The 14,155-nt window shown below is 47.7% G+C and overlaps 1 protein-coding gene across 16 annotated transcripts in view; it reads left to right on the top strand.

Annotated features, from left to right (window-relative positions):
- Positions 1-14,155, top strand: part of msi2b (musashi RNA-binding protein 2b) — a 225,251-nt gene that overhangs the window by 113,173 nt on the left and 97,923 nt on the right. The gene's annotated exons all lie outside the window — the stretch shown is intronic.

The raw sequence follows: 14,155 nt of genomic DNA, 5'->3' as shown, positions 1-14,155 counted from the left end.
CACTACCACTATGTGAAGGTCAGCCCTTGCCCTACAACTGTCCTGTAGTCCATCTGCAAAAGCTGCCCCATTCTTCCCCATTCAATTATCTCAACATTTTTTCATCTTCGACGTGGAACACGGCAGCTCTCCGTCCATTTGGCCGCTGGCTCGGTCACCCTCGGTCAGAGAGCCACACAATGGCATTCCAGGCAGCGTGAAATGCTTCAGATGATTGGCTACTCTATCGAGACCCCCTAGGCAGTACACTTTATATATCTCTGTCCATTTGCCTTTCTTATTGTCTGTTTATCCCTCTCTCTCTCTCTCTCTCTCTCTGTCACTCTCCCTCTATCTATCTATACATCTATACATGTATCTATCTATCTATCTATCTATCTATATATCTATCTATCTATTTAGTTAGTTATCTTTTTTATTGATCTTAGACCTCCACCTGTGCAACTAATTGGTTAAAAGAGCCCCGAGACCCCCCCACGGCCAGTAGAGTGAGTGATAGTCATCTGGCGAGACATTTAGTTTGCGAGTGGGAAAGGGTTCCACAGACAGCGCTCGGGCTGTGTGGTCTGATAACAGCGCAGATAGGGGGAGAGGACTGGAGAGCAGCCTTTATCTCTTCCTCATCTCCCCCTTTATCTGGCTTCTCTCTAAAGCAGAGGACTTTCCAAAGACAGGGATGGGGAGATGCTCAGGAAGGGAGGGAGAGAGAAATTAGGGGAGGATGTGTGAAGGAGCGAGAAAGAGGAAGAGGGGTGTGTGTGTGTGTGTGCGTGCGTGCGTGTGCGTGTGTGTGTGTGTGTGTGCGTGTGCATTCAAGCGTTATACTCGCCTGAGTTTGTGTTTTAGAGAGCGAGAATGAGATGGAAAATGGAAACAGAAAGACAGAGGCACACCAAATCAAACCCAACAAACCCTGTCTTGCCTCACAGTCAGACAACCCTCCTGTCATTCCAGACACACTAACGCATGACCTGCACTCAGGCATACTGCATACAGACACAGGTGCAGCACTACACGCTGTCACATTAAAGGATTTAGGATCGAGGATGTTGAGGACGCCATTGTCTCTTGGGTCCGTTTTAAACACACTTTCCATGAGTAGTATGTACTCAATGTTCTCATAAACAAGATGATTCACTGAAAAACAAAACATGAACAATAACAGCCTCTGTTTTTTATTATTCCCAGGTAGCTAGCCTAGCAAGCTAATACAGACTAGCATACTAAGTAGACACCTGGTTATTTCATCCAGCTCAAAGAGAAATGCGGTCAGGAGCTTTAAAACACACAAAATCACACATCTCCTGGCACTGTATGTTGTGACAGAATGATTCATTTTAAAAAAGAATGTGTTTATGTAGTATTATTTATTCCATATTTTAACCACATGATGAGATGAGGGGAAGTAGAATACATTTTGACATTTCCTTGTTCTCTTTAGTATCAAAATAAATGAAAAGGAATGTTATGATTTATAGCCCTGTATCTTCCTGCTGTGTGAAAACAGACCTAAAAACATTTTGTTTTTGTAACATTGCACCCATATTGCATGGATGCATACATTTGAGCCTAAACAAGCTCACATGTCCTTCCATGTACACCTAAATCTGTTTACTGGAGGTAGGGGATATTTCTGGCCACATGGGTCCCTTTTAAGCGTTCTTTCCAGCACACACACACACACACACACACACACACACACACCGAGTAGGATTGACCTGCGGTATCAGTGTTAGGATAGCTGTTAGTCAGGAGAGGGATGAAGCGCTATCTGCCTCTCTATTTTCTGACCTTCTCTCTACTTATTGAAGCAGCCGCTCACTAAGTCTCCTATAGCCCCGCAAACTGCTGCCCTCACGCCCTTAGCGTGAGTGGTATTCATGGCTTTGTGTGCTCTGCTTGTGTAAGGCTAGGAGCATGTTATTGATGTTGTCTTTACTGACAATGGTAGAAAGTGACACACACCAACCAATCTTTATTGTCTTGTTCATGTGATGTGTTATCTTGTGGAGTTGAATGTGCTTTCACACTAATTTTCGGTTCAGGGTTGCACCAGGGTCCGTTTGAGCCGTTTTGTTGAGTTGTTTTCTGAGCACCAAAGTGCACCAAAAGAACATACCCAATTACTCCAGACAATGGGATCGTGGTGTACAGTTCACCTGAGAATACGCTATTCATGACCACTGTCGATCTAATTATATATTAACATGCAATTTTCTAAAATGCTAACAGTGACTAAAAATAATGACTATGGGTGTACAAATTTTAACCTGGTTAGGTTTTTTCAGGTGTCCCTAGTCGAATGTGGCCTTGCTGTAGTGTTCATAGCCGATGGGTTTGTTTGTGCCCGTGTGGGTAAGAGTATATTTTGGGTACTTTATGCAGCTATTGTTTCCGTAGGACTATTATAGTGGGTTGGAGGGGTGCTGAGGAGGTGGAGGTTGGAAGTGATGCCACCATTAGGAAAAAGCTGGTAAACATCCAGTGGAAACAATAAGGCGAGAGCAAATGACTGCCAGTGACAGGACTCCCCAGACACACCTCTCTCCCCAACCCCCACCATCTCTCTCACTCCTCCTCTCAATCTTTCTCTGTCACCCTCTCTCTCTCTAACCCCACACAATGGCATTGCCACAATCGAGGGTCCTCATCTTCCGGTTGGATTTCACTTTGTTATATTTGGCATTTGGAATATGCGTGCTTGTCATTGTGTGGCCTTGCGCTGGCTCTTTTGTGGGGGGGAATTCTCTGGTGTGTTTGAGCGCCACGCCGGCAGAAATCAGGTCTTGTAGGTCAGCCTTTTTAATGGCCTGTCAGTAATTGTGTCGGCCGTCCTCCCAGTTTGACTGGCACACAGACCGCCATTGTAAACTGAGAAGGCGCTCTTTTGCAGATAGCATTTGAATGGGGGCGTTTTTATTATTATTTTTTCTTCAGCACCGCAAATAGAGCAGCTCTGCTCATTCAGGCAGTTGTATGGAAAAGAATGTATATTCTCTTTTGGCTGTCTCTGTGTCATTGTTTCCAGCCCTGAAATTCCCAATCAAATTCATTATTGTGATGTATGGCAAAGCCATGCAAGTGGAGCGGCCAGGGGTTGATAAAATGAGCACACTGGGAAGAAGAGACAGGGATGTAGGAGACAAATAAAGCAGGCATTAGAGGAAGACATTGGGATGGGGAAGAGGAACATCTGCAAGGAATATGTCTCAGTGGCAGAGCATGATGGGTAATGAACGAGAGGGGGAAGAGAAAGGGACAGCAAGGCTAAGACAGAGAAAGAGAGAGAGCGGCAGAGACTGTGTGTGTGTACGTTTGTTGGTGGGTGTGAGTGTGTGTGTGTCTGCCTGTTTGTGTGTCTGTGTGTGTCTGTGTGTGTGTGTGTGTGTGTGTGTGTGTGTGTGTTAGTCCTGCAGCCGTTGTGGTCTGTCTCCTCGCCGCTCTTCATAGTAATTTGGAGCATTCAGCAGTGTCCTTCAGCTCTTGCCCTCCTGAGGTGACTGATGAAACGACCGCTAAAAGACATTCTCTCTCTTCTCTTCTCTCTTTTTTTCTCTCTCCCTCACTCCCTCTATCCCTCTGTCTCTCTCTGTCTCTCTCCATCTCTCTCCTATCCCCAGTCCGTCTCCCCCTTTCGCTCACACACTCTGTCTTTCACTCTCACACTGACACAGCCTGTCTCCTCTCTCTCCTCCCTCCTTTGCTCTGCCTCTCCTGTCCTCTTCCTTGTCTCTCTCTCTCTCTCTCTCCTCTCTCTCTCTTTCTCCTCTCCTCTCCTCGGCTGTGGAATCCCTCCCGCACACAAAAGCCAGCGATGGCCTGTGCCCTCTCCCTCACTGGCTGGCATTTGTGCTGAATGAAACGGGGCTGATTGTGTTTTCCACACAGACTCCTCTCCACCTGCCCCCCAACAGCCCCCCCCGGGCCGTGACACCCCTCTCTCTGTGCATTGTGTGTTAAAGTGCGGTCCGGCAGCCTGAAGTTCACGCAGGAGGAGGCCTCATTGTTGTAGGGCCTCAGAGGATTCTGCTCCTCCCCTCTGCCTGTCACCCCTCTCTTTCTCTCTCTCTCTTTCTCTCTCTATCCTCTCGTCCCTGGAGTGTGTGAGGCCCACAGCAGTGGCACTCTGCAGCGCTCACATGAGCCTCTCGGGCACCAAGCCCCTTTTTTATGCCTTTTCTGTCTCCTCTTTTTAGTCCACTCTCTCCTTTTTTCTCCTCTTTTGCCTTTTTCTTCCTTTCATCCGTTCCTTTTTTTGTCCTTTTGTTTTTGCTACCCTCCCACTCTTCTTCCTCCTTTTCCTGCTTTTGTTCTATCTCTCCATCACACACTTTTTCCTCACCTTTTCTGTTTTCCACACTCGGCCCCTGTGCGGATGCCCAGATGTGCGGCGTGTTGTGGTGTCTCCCTCCGTGGCGGCCTCTCAGACGGCCACATGTGTGCTCAGATGCTCGCGCGCTCTTCTTATCACAGCTGTAGTTGATGACATGTTGCTGCTGCGTGCTCTCATGCTAATGCTTCAGGATTTTTCGGTCGCCATGCTCCTCATGGCAGGTTAATTGCCTGTTGACATTTTACAATCTTTGACAATCTTTGACAATTTGACAATCTTTGTATCAAAGATTACACCTCTGTGTGAGCAGTATGAGCATATTTTAGCGTGTGCACCCATCTCTACTCATAGACACATAAATAAAATGCCTAGAAATTGCTGGCAAGGAGCACTATACCATATCAGTTCGTGGACCTGGTGTGCGTTTCCCAAAAGCATAGTTGCTAACTAATTTAGCAACTTTGTTGGTTGCAATGCAATTTCCCATTTCCAACTAACTAAGTTGCTAACAGGTTAGCAACTATGGTTTTGGGAAATGCACCCCTGACTATTACACGGTCAGAATGGATAAATAAATATTTATTCAAGATATATTACTCTTATATCATATATTTACACTGTGTTGGCTTTGTGTCCCTACCATTATTATGTTTGGCCCAAGTTTGTGTTCTTGCATACATATGTGCATATTTCTCCAGACGTGCTCAAAGGCAGGATACATGTATCACCAGCCTTTTTCTCCTCTGCTGAGGAATTGGGCGTCTGTAAATGTTTTAGCACGAGCTAATGTTGAATGAAATGATGAAATCAATGGAAATCTTTTCATTGAGTTTGAAGTGGTGTGCTTTGAACTGGGGAAATCTGCACACGCCACATCTAAGGGCCGAAAAACGTGAGAGACGGCGTCTGCACACCGAAATGTGTCCAACTAATGCCTTCAAAGAATGAGCTGTTAATGTGTTGATATTCTGGAATGATTCTCCTCGCGCTAAACACTACATGGCTTTAGCAGTGCTAATGATATTAACATCAAAGCCTGCGTCAGGGAAAAGGGAGCACAAACTTCATCTGTTTGACATTGATGATCAGAGACAGTATAAAGAGGAGTATTTACTTAGTATGCCCTGGCAACACAGCACAGCACGACACGAGAGAGTGAGAGGAGAGAGGGAGGGAGAGAGAGAGAGAGGGAGAGAGAAGGCAGGTTAAAGAGAAGGAGAAATGCATAGAGAGTAGTGGAGAAAATGAAAGGGGGACATGCAAAGAGAGACAGCATTTGTGTTTGCTTGTGTGTGTGTGTGTGTGTGTGTGTGTGTGTGTGTGTGTGTGTCTGTCTCTGCCGGGGCTGGGCAAGGCTTGGGCTGATTGTAGGATGGAAACAGAGGGCAGTATTGTGGACTCTAATCTGCTTACCCGAGTTTCTACTGCAGGATTCGGTCTTGGCACCTGCAAACCACAAGGACTGAGGCAATGTCACAGCATATGTGGTGTCCATATCTGTGTGTGTGTGTGTGTGTGTGAGAGAGAGAGAGAGAGAGAGAGAATATGTGTGTGTGCGTGTGTGCGTGCATTGGTTTGTGTATTGAAGGCACACAGCTTGGAAGTGCAAGTGATAATTCAGTCATTTTTAGAGTCCGTGTTGATTTGACAGTATCAGCTGTGATGTCATGTCACCCCAGCGCTCTGACCTTTCGTGTCAGATATCTCATTTGCAGTTGTGCTGCCTGTGATTTGTATTGCTGCTCAATCTGCACTTGATAGCACTGGCTATATCAGAGGAGGCATTGCTCTTGCTGTATGGTCTATTGTCAAACCGCTCCAGATAGTGTTGTGTAACTCTAGTTTTGCAGCTTATGCCTTACCTGACTGGAGCTTACTTGTTAGTTGGGCTGAAAAGTACAACAAGAGTTTACCGTGTTTGCAACAATGATTGTGCAAGTCTGTGTTTGAAAACAGTAGGTAGGACCTAAATGCAGACAAACTGTTCTCACATCTGCAGAGCGTACTGATTACTGTGTGATTATAACAAGAGTAAGAAAAGGCTCAGAAAACACACAGACACACACACACACACACACACACACACACACACACACACACACACACACACACACACACACACACACACACACACACACACACACACAGAGGGAGAGAGCGAGGGAGTTGGGATGAACTGATTGCAGGGTAATGACGTGTCCTCTGAGACTGCTGTCAGCTGGAGAGTGATTGCGTCTCAGGAGTGGCAGAGCGATGTGTGTTTTTCTGTGTTTTTCTCCACGCATGCTCCCCCCAAACTCTCTCTCTCTCTCTCTCTCTCTCTCTCTCTCTCTCTCTCTCTCTCTCTCTGTCTACCGTCACTCCTCCCACACTCCTGCCGTCTCAAATCAAATGACATATGTTTTATTGGCATGAATGAGTGTGTTCTTCATTGTCAAAGCCATTAGTACAAGTTATTAATAACACAAGACACGTTTGCCTATATATTACACTGCCACACTACCAGTGCATACCACACGCTATAGTCAAGTGGTACCATAGGAGAGAAAGGGTTTGATAAACCAAAATGTAAAATCACTGACTTGCAACACACATACAGGCATCTTTTCTTTATTCTTCTACCAGATTAAAGTAATGAGCTGATTCTAATTCAATAATCAGGCTATTGTACACTGTGGTTAATATACAGGTGTGGTCAATACACAGTTTTGACTTTTTTTATGTGCATAAAACATTTGATGCGGTTCATACAGAATTCGGCTAATACATGGGAAATTATGGTATATTTATCTTAGCTATATTCTGCAGACTTTTAATGTCATGGTAAGCCATGATATTCAAATGCTGTATTTCATCTAAAATAATTTTTCTAAATTCTAAAATGAAATCTTCTGTATATAAATTATATTACGGTAGATATTATGTGTGGGCAAATCAAGAAATGTATCGCTTATTAGTACAGTATTCTTTTTAAATCTTGTTAGACTGGTTCTAAAATGCTATATTTCCATTTTTAAAAACATTAAAAAGTAATGTCATTTAATTGTGTATTTCAGGTAATATCAATAAAATTGCAATTATGTTTTTTTGGTATAGATAAATCACAACAATAATAACAGCAATACCCAATTACAGTTCTACTGAAATTACTTGGAAAACAAAATGTAAAAAAAAAAAATGATTTATGATAATTAAAATGGAGGATATAGTGCTTTGGAACCAAACTCTTCATTTGTTGAACGAGCCTACATGGGGGTTCTCTATAGTCAGGGTGGGGAAGGTTACTTTTGAAATGGAATAGATTACAAATTACTAGCTACCTAGTAAAATTTAGTAAGTAATATAACTATTTTACCTCTACAAAGTAACTTTTTGCACACAATTGAAAAACAGATTTAAAAAACAGAATTGAAAAATACTAAACTTTTGAGTGCATATTGAGTTGAAAGGATGCCATATTATGCACAGTAATATCACCAAGGTAATCATTCTGTCTTTGTACTGTAAGTGGCTAAAAGGCAAACCATACTGAAAAGTGTTATTATCTGAAAAGTATACCATTTATTCCATGCCAAGAGCAGCATGACTTCTTCCCCCTCATGTGTCCGTGTGGGTAGCTGGGCACCTGCACTAAAGCAGAGCAGCACACCTGCTGCGTTGTTGACAAAGGAAAGAAAAACATAATGTTCTATTTTTTTGTCTCAACCTAACCTAATCTTTAAATTGGATTCTTTATCCTGTTGAAAACCATGCCCTCAGCATCTCTCTCTCTCTCTCTCTCTCTCTCTCTCTCTCTCTCTCTCTCTCTCTCCCTCTCCCTCTCCCTCTCCACACATCTCCTCTCCCTTCTCTCTCGATGTCATTTACCCTCACTCGTGGCATTATCCTCTTTCTGCTGACAAGTGTATCCGCGAGACGAACTAGCAATAATCGGAGCGGTCAGTGTAAACAATATAAGCGCCGCTGATCCACCCCCAGGTCCCTCTCAGGAGCGCGGGCGCAGCACGTTTGCTCTGGCTTTTTTCAAGTGTAATGGGCAGCTGTATCCACACGAGGACTCCAGCTTTCCCGACCAATGGTGATCCCTGTGCAAATGCAATTAGATATACCTTAACCTTTCCCCGTATCACCCGGATAGAGGTGATGCCGGTGCCCGCATTAGCTTTTTAATATCATCCTTCTCTCTCTCTCTCACACTCCCTCATCTCTCTCTCTCTCTCTCTTTTCTGTCACCTTCATTGCCATGCTAAATTTTACTTCCCCCAATATTACCTTTCTTGCGAGGGAGGGAGGAATGTCATTTAAATATCATGCCCAGATAATGTGTGTGTGTGTGTGTGTGTGTGTGTGTGTGTGTGTGTGTCCTGTCTCCCCTCCCCATCTAATTGGGGGCCCTTTTAGCAGCGGCTAATCACGATGACACAGGAAATAATGTGTTCCGTCATTCTAAATGAGCGAGCCGTGGCCGAAGGGGCCACCCAGACAGGAGCAGGGCCCCGCCAGCCACCCAGCCCAGCCCAGCCCAGCCTAGTGTGTCCTTCAGAGGGAGAGAGAGAGAGGGAGAGAGAGGGAGAGAGAGGGAGGGAGGGAGGGAGGGAGGAATGAAATTAGGTATGAGGTCATAGTGCATAGCTCAGACATGTCTGTCAGTCTAAATGGTTTGTGTCTCTTGGTGTCTGTTTTTTACTCTTTGTTTACATATTTTCTTTGTGTTTGTCTATTTTCTACCACATGACCTTTCATTCTGTTCCTTTCCTCTACTCCTCCTTTACCTAGTCCTCCTATTTTAGGAAAGCAGTGGAATAGCGTCTCACCCTCTTTCTTTCCTCCTCCTCCTCCTCCTCCTCCTCCTCCTCCTCCTCCTCCTCTACTTGTGTCCACTGCTCCTGCCCTCTATGAGTGCTGAGGTCTGCAGTAATGTCCAGACTGTGCCCAGACACTGGCACAGGTTTGTGTTTGATAACGGGCCGTGGCCGTGGTGGAGGCTTGACCTTTCGCTGCCGCGGTATCAGGTCCAGTCATGGCTCAGCCAGATGGCCGGGGTGAGGAGCCACAGAGGAGGAGTGGGGGCACGTGCTGCTGCTGCTGCTGCTTAGGGTGGGGAAGGGGCTTTTGAAACCTCCCAACCAGCCGCTGTGGATTTAGCCGTCCTCGTGTATTGAGGAGACTCTCTCCCTCTCTCTCTCTCTCTCTCTCTCTCTCTCTCTCTCCCTCTCTATCTCTCTCTCTCTCTCCCTCTTTCTCTCTCTCCGTGCGGCACTAGAGGGATGCGGGTGACGGCGTGGGGATGCTGGTCATCCTCGGAGCCCTGTCTCTGGCGGGCCTGGCGTCTCCCACTCCTCCGCACGCCTCCTTGTTCTCCCTCTGTTTGCAGAGCTGTAGAGACAGATGGAAAAGCATGTCAGGCTGCTGTGCCTGCTATCGAGCCGCTGCTGATGTCTCATTAATGCAGCCTTGCACACTACCTGCTGCACTCGACAGGCACACCAGGCATAGAACTATAAGATGTGTGTGTGTGTGTGTGTGTGTGTGTGTGTGTGTGTGTGTGTACATGGAAAGCAACCAACTGCAGCCCTCATCGCACAGGGAATTATCCAGCTAGTGACCTTTTAATGTACACGCGTCTCTGCATGTCACCCAGCACCGTCAGGAGAGCGTAGAGGCCTGCAGGAGTGCCATAGGAGATGAGCACACAAGAGACAGGAGCGTGTGTGTGTGTGTATGTGTGTGCGCGTGTGTGTGTGTGTGCGTACGTATGCGTGTGTGTATGTGTGTGTGTGTGCGCGCGTGTGTGTGTGTGTGTGTAGGGTGATCCATCCATTTAGATCCGTGCCTCTCTCCCCTGCTCAGCAGCGCATCAGGATTCCCTGCGCCCCCCTCTCATGTCACCCCTCTCTTCTGGAGGTGAAGCTCGGCGGGGGGGCCTAAGTGCTGTGTGCTCATGGAGGAGAAACATGACAAGCGTTCACCCACAGCAGAGCGAGGAGGAGGAGGAGGAGGAGGCAGGAATATGATTTCCTTTCATGCCAGCGTAGATGGGTCATATTCTGTGGGTTTTATTCTGATGCTGGTGTCAGTGTCACCACTGTGCTCTGCCAGGAACATGACTTGGGAGACGAACATAACAGGAGAGAGAGAGAGAAAGAGAGACGGAATTATTCACCATCAAAGTTTTTGCGTGTGTGACAAGGAGCAACGGTTACAAAATACTTTCCACTCTCTCGCTATTGCAATAATTATAAGAACAACAAAGCCATAATATTTAGTTTCCCCACACAGTGTGATGGTTATGAGTCCAGCATGTCTTTTTGTTTTATTTCCTCAGTGCCCACCACAGATGCTTTGAATGACGTTCACAAACACTGTGGAAAAACAGCAATCATTAGATTTGGAAATACGGCATTATTCAATGGAGAATGTTTCTGTCTTTCTCTCTCTCTCACACACACACACACACACACACACACACACACACACACACACACACACACACACACACACACACACTCTGTCTCTCTCTCACACACACACACACACACACACACACACATATGTGCACACATCCCAGCCTCACCAACCAGGCCTCGGAGCGACAGTCACAGCGTGGTTGATAAATGTATAATGTTGTAATTATCATTAAGCAGACGAGGTGCTTAGCCAACAGCACCGAGATTTCCAGAAACAAGTGTTTTTGCAGTGTGCCCTCAGACGAGTTGTGTTGTGATAGGACTATGGGGAAGGAAGAGAGAGGGGTAGAGAGAGAGAGGAGGGAGAACAACAGCTCTCATTGCGAAGTCATCCGAGGATCTTCCATTAAAAATCAATTCATCAAATGTGTTTTTTCACCACTGCTGTGCTGGTGTCAACTGTGTGATTTCTCTGGTGGCTGTCGGTGCTGTAGCCAGGGTGAGGGAACGCGCTCGACTACCAGAGAGCCCAGTGACATTCCCCACTCCTAGAGTCACTGTGGATGACTGTGCTGTCGTGCTGTCTGAGTGACGGTCACTCACCAGGCTTGTGTCATTAGGTTCTGGAGGTTTAGGGATAGGCTTAGGTTTCTGGTCATTGAGTGTATGGCATACTAGAATATTCTAGTAAACTTTCTGTTTATGACCAATGTATGTTTTAGCTCTGAGGGGGTTTGTAGTAAAGCTATGAGATGATGGATCAGAGTGATATCGAATTCAGCGGCTTGATTCACAGGTAGCGCAGCTCCTCATAAATATGGATGCTCTCAGTATGGTCTGCGGCAGGCGGCTTTGGATGAAAGTGTAAACGCAAGTTTGACTTGAGCAAAATGATCCAGAAACAGCCGATCTCTAAGTGGAGCCTTCCGTAATGTGGCATGCATTGCTCATGTCCCAGTCGGCCCCGCACAGCCCTTGCCACTGCATATTTATTCGGCGTAAGCAATCCACAATCAACTCTGGCAATCTCCCACATGAGTAACCCGCCAATGATTGACACTTCTGACCTTTTGTTCGCGGAGATTGGACCAAGCAGAAATGTCCTTTCCCCTGGTGATTGGGCAGCTCTGCCTGCGATCGCCTGCAGCCTATTGGCAATGGCTTTGCAAGGGTCCCAGGTAATTGGATGATGTGGGGGTGGCATTAGGGAAGGAGGTGTTTGTGCTGCGTGTGTGTGTGTGCGTGCGTGTGTGCGTGCGTCGTCGCGTGCGTCGCGTCGCGTCGCGATGCTGCGTGCGTGCGTGCGTGCGTGCGTGCGTGCGTGCGTGCGTGCGTGCGTGCGTGCGTGCGTGCGTGCGTGCGTGCGTGCGTGCGTGCGTGCGTGCGTGCGTGCGTGCGTGCGTGCGTGCGTGCGTGCGTGCGTGCGTGCGTGCGTGCGTGCGTGCGTGCGTGCGTGCGTGCGTGCGTGCGTGCGTGCGTGCGTGCGTGCGTGCGTGCGTGCGTGCGTGCGTGCGTGCGTGCGTGCGTGCGTGCGTGCGTGCGTGCGTGCGTGCGTGCGTGCGTGCGTGCGTGCGTGCGTGCGTGCGTGCGTGCGTGCGTGCGTGCGTGCGTGCGTGCGTGCGTGCGTGCGTGCGTGCGTGCGTGCGTGCGTGCGTGCGTGCGTGCGTGCGTGCGTGCGTGCGTGCGTGCGTGCGTGCGTGCGTGCGTGCGTGCGTGCGTGCGTGCGTGCGTGCGTGCGTGCGTGCGTGCGTGCGTGCGTGCGTGCGTGCGTGCGTGCGTGCGTGCGTGCGTGCGTGCGTGCGTGCGTGCGTGCGTGCGTGCGTGCGTGCGTGCGTGCGTGCGTGCGTGCGTGCGTGCGTGCGTGCGTGCGTGCGTGCGTGCGTGCGTGCGTGCGTGCGTGCGTGCGTGCGTGCGTGCGTGCGTGCGTGCGTGCGTGCGTGCGTGCGTGCGTGCGTGCGTGCGTGCGTGCGTGCGTGCGTGCGTGCGTGCGTGCGTGCGTGCGTGCGTGCGTGCGTGCGTGCGTGCGTGCGTGCGTGCGTGCGTGCGTGCGTGCGTGCGTGCGTGCGTGCGTGCGTGCGTGCGTGCGTGCGTGCGTGCGTGCGTGCGTGCGTGCGTGCGTGCGTGCGTGCGTGCGTGCGTGCGTGCGTGCGTGCGTGCGTGCGTGCGTGCGTGCGTGCGTGCGTGCGTGCGTGCGTGCGTGCGTGCGTGCGTGCGTGCGTGCGTGCGTGCGTGCGTGCGTGCGTGCGTGCGTGCGTGCGTGCGTGCGTGCGTGCGTGCGTGCGTGCGTGCGTGCGTGCGTGCGTGCGTGCGTGCGTGCGTGCGTGCTGCTCATTATGGCGAGATCGAGGACAAACACCTCTAATGTTGCTTACAAAGGCATTTGGTGTAACTCCACACAAGCAAATCTGTTCTCTTCATTATGTGCTGTTCCTCCTTGCTTTTTTTACTTCCTTCTACTTTTACTTTACTTCTTATTCCTATATTCTTTTTTACTCTTGAAGTTAACTTTTGTTTGCTTGACTATGTGTTGATATTTAGCCCTTTTTGGGCAAAGCAACTATTCTGAGGACATTTAGTCATTTTGAACCCATTAAGCCGAGGGCTAGAGTGCTTGGTCAGGGCCTCAAGTCAGACTTCCTTTCCTTCTCTCCTTCCTTCCTTTCTTCCTACATTCCTTCCTTCCATCCCATAACATTTCATGCTAGATCCATAAAACACTGCTCCAGTGTAAAGTAGGGGTGGGCGATATATATCGTCTGCGATAATATTGTGATTGTTGTTTTAACGATGTGCAAATTGACATTATTGAGTATTTAAATTACTTATGGGGAAAAAACACTCGAAATCACACACTGAAGACTCATACATTCCCAGGAGGTAGGCTATGCGGGAGAAGTGCAGCAGAGCAAGTGTCACGTGATCACTAGTGGGTCTAGCGTTGTCCCACGCAGCCTAATGTTTATTTTTGTGCAGCAAGAGTAGCCTACTTGGGATTTTTATCGGCTACTTCTGTTCAAGTAGCATTGATGAGACAGTCCGTTTTTCCTACACGGTATTATATGTAGAAAAACATTAGCCTTTTGAGTATTTTAATAGTCAGTTGTAAACAAATAACTATTCTCATGTAACTCTTTTGTAAATGGACTGAAGTTCGCTCTAAATATCTACGTTTACCCATTATGCTAACCGTTAGCATTGGATTTCTCATTTACATTAGCCATAAGCTAACGCATTAGTTTCTATTCTGTAACTTGGAATGCTAGCCTACGTGATTGCTCTAAAACAAAACATAGAAGGAAATAACTGAGATGTAGGCTACTCTGTTGGTCTGCTCTTAGTTTTACATTGAATCCTATGTAAAGGTTTGAAAGGAACTTCAGCTTCAGACTTTCTCTTGGGAAACTGTTAGGCCTAT

This window comes from Alosa alosa, chromosome 15, assembly GCF_017589495.1.
Source record: "Alosa alosa isolate M-15738 ecotype Scorff River chromosome 15, AALO_Geno_1.1, whole genome shotgun sequence".
NCBI classification, from domain to species: domain Eukaryota; kingdom Metazoa; phylum Chordata; class Actinopteri; order Clupeiformes; family Clupeidae; genus Alosa; species Alosa alosa.
Note: the sequence above shows the minus strand (reverse complement) of the source record. Positions and strands in the feature narration are given on the sequence as shown.